Raw genomic sequence first — 3,356 nt, 5'->3', positions numbered from 1 at the left:
AGATAAACGTTGTATATATAATTATGATTTTGACATCTCTTATGATTTTGAAATTTTCAAGAGGCAACCTATACAAATAAGGCTAGTAGTTCTAGATTTTACAGATTTTGAAAAGGTAAATAACAGTTCTGATTATATCATATTATCAGTTTTGAATTTTAAATTAGAGTCATCCATTTTTTTGTCTTTCTGATTCAGATTTATGCATTTCATTTTTCAGATTGATTTTTCAAAAGCAGGAAAGGAGTAAATTTCAGTGAGGTGTTTTCCTAATTCATCTGAAAGAGAGAAGTTGAGTTTGGATATTAAAAGGATGATATATTTTAAGTGGAAACAAGTTTACTTTTTCATGTAATATTTTGAAAGGACTTGTAACCGTGGGATTAGATGAAAAATATTAATTTTATTGTTGGTATTTATAGAATTTACCGTTTAAGGATGTCAAATTTTAAATCCCGATATATCCTAGGATTATAAGCCTCTAAATTGCACAGAGCCTCTAAATTCTCGAGGACGACCCTAGAAGTAGTAATACATAGACATAGTTAATTGGATGGTATATATGTAAACCTCACTGTTGGCTATAAACTTGGTTTGAGTTTCATTGCTAGCTTTTATATATAATCACTTAACTGTTACAAAGAATTAATTAAAATAATATGAAAACATATAACATATAACATATTGTCGAGTTAACCTTATCACGTTTGTTTAGAAGTTTACCCAATTATCACCCTCATGTTAAGAATTATTTTTTACTAACAAAAACACTAATTAGGTGGATTCATGGGTTTTTGGTAGTGAAGTCACACGATTTTGACAAATGAGGAGTTGTTTTACTTTTACTTTTACACATATAAGGATTTGTACATTGACGCATTACAAGGTTGTACATCATAATCTCCAATAAGTTGTCGTCGGCTCAATCTCGCCTGCGTGCGAAGATTTGTCCTGAAGAAGAGCTTCTCCGGTGGTGTGACGGTGCACTCGCCGTCGGTTGTCGGCTTTTCGTTTCCGTTTCTGTAGAGACCCTCCATACCTTCACTGACTTATCCAAACTTCCACTGTACACCGTCCAAACCCTGTTACTATTATTACACCGGGACACCGCCATCCCCACTCGCCGCTCATCCTCCACCGCTAAACACTTCACCGGCCCAGTATGTCCGCTCAACATGTATAAACATTTATGTTCTCCTCCTCCTTCTCTCCTCCACACACAAATGTTCGTATCCGCTGAACCGCTGAAAACCAAATTCCCCGCCGCCTCCAAGCATAGAACCGCCAGCTTATGGCCTCTCAAAAGCCCGCCGCGGGACAACAACCGCTCTCGTTCCCAAAAATGCAAAAATCCATCGGAGGAGCCACAGTAAAGCACCGTCCCCGACTGGTTAACAATCAACGACGTAACTGCGCATTCCTGCTTCAACAAGTTGTCGATAAAGAAATGCTTTGTTCTCTTCCCTTGAAACTCCCTCCTCCATGCTTTCACTGTTCCATCTGCTGATCCTGAGAAAACCATACCATCGAATCCGGTGACCACCGAGTTGATGGCGTCTTCATGTCCAGTGATTGACTCCAAGCACTTGAAATCTGATACCTTCCAAACTTTAATTGTCGTATCCCATGAACCTGAATAAAGAAGCGATTGATCTTCGCTGAAGCTAAGACTAGAAATTGCATCGAAATGTTTGATCCAAATTCTTTGAGTTCCTTTCACTTCGGTGTAATTCTTTGGTTTCATCGATTTTTTCACCACGGATTTGAAAGTGGGCAACGTTCCAATCCTTTTATGGGCGCTAGGGTTCCTAGGAGAAACCTTCCAAACCCTAATTTTTCCGTCTTGGTGGCCGGTGAAGATTTTCTCATCGGCGATTACGATTGCTTTAACCAACCCACTATTAGATTTGAACCAGGAAAATTCCTTCTGGCTTTTCCAAACGCGAATGTTCTTGCTATCAGATCCAGTGTAGAGCAAATCCCCAGTCGCAGCTAACGAATATATATTCCCTTCTTCACGGACGAGGGAAGCCAATAAACCAGTGTAATTAGAATGAGAATCAGAGCAATCCGGCAAGGATTTTTCTACATAAGACGACCATGGAGATCTTGTCAACGGTGACAACTGGTGCGATGTCGAAGGACCAAAGAGCATACGTGATGTATATGAATCCCGTAGAGATGCGTCATCCTCCGTAGGTGAATCAATATCCTCTAATGGCGGGGGGTGATTGTTCAAGCGAAAAGACAGTTGATCCCCAATATCTATGGGATGATGATCATTGTTGCTTTTTAACTTTCCTGCCGGCTTCTGCCGTTGTACATTGCCATCATTGTATGAATTCGCCGGGATATTTCCTGGCGGTGAGTTTCTGATCATGGTTAATGGTATTCAATTCGTTCTGTAATTTTCCTCCCCCGGAAAATTAAAGGCTAGTAATCAAATTTCGAACACAATTATATCATAATAATAGGATTTGAGGTCTTGCTTCGAGAAAGGAAGAACAGATTCGAAGGATATATGAAATTCATCAAAAGAGGATGATGATCGGAAAATGATAAAAAAAAAAAAGACGATTGACGTAAAACCGCGTTGAATAAAAATGAATGGCGATGAAGATGCATGTAATAGGTGGTGCATGATTTATGTTTGTTGACGTATGATTTATTGAACATCTTTTCTTAAAGCTACAAAAATGTTGAAAATAATAATAAGAGTAAATTACACCCATGGTACATGTGTTTTGTAGTACTTTTTATTTTAACAGTGACAATCCTCCTATTATGTTTTTTTTTGTGTTGTTAGTCCTTACCATAAAAAAAATACTATTTATCATTCATAATTTTTTTTATCATTTTTTATTATTTATTTATCCATTTGATTTAAAAAAAGAAAAAAATCATCCAGATTTTTATCCCTCTCACGGTCTCACCCTTTCACTCTCTCGTTGGATAACTAAAAAACCATACCCTAAATCTCATCGGCGTCTTCAACGTCACCAGTGACATAACCAGTCAAAGTAGAAGCCCAAAACCCCGTCAATTTCTTCAACATCGTCGACGATGTAACTTGGAAGAGTCTTCGTAGCCACCATACAAATCTTTGCCTTCTACAGGTCTCGATCTGCAACCTTTTAATATTACACGTTTCAGTATCGATTTTCTCCTCTAGTCTCGATCTCCCTTGATGCAAGTTGTGGGAGAGATCGATTGAGAAAAGACGTGGTACATCAAGACATTATATCATTTTTTGTCATTGTCCACGTCCACTGAAACAGTTATCAGGAACAATTGAAGCAACAACATATCTCTTTTAAACTTTTGTTTCCCTAAAGGACATGTTTCCTCACCTTTCC

General features: G+C 38.1%; 1 pseudogene; it reads right to left on the bottom strand.

Annotated features, from left to right (window-relative positions):
* Positions 1–783: 783 nt before the first annotated feature.
* On the bottom strand, positions 784–2,525 carry LOC145090622 (protein JINGUBANG pseudogene; annotated as a pseudogene).
* Between the last annotated feature and the right edge of the window lie 831 nt (positions 2,526–3,356).

The sequence above is a fragment of the Lactuca serriola genome, chromosome 2, assembly GCF_051521515.1.
Source record: "Lactuca serriola cultivar US96UC23 chromosome 2, Lser_US96UC23_V15, whole genome shotgun sequence".
Lineage (NCBI taxonomy): Eukaryota > Viridiplantae > Streptophyta > Magnoliopsida > Asterales > Asteraceae > Lactuca > Lactuca serriola.
Note: the sequence above shows the minus strand (reverse complement) of the source record. Positions and strands in the feature narration are given on the sequence as shown.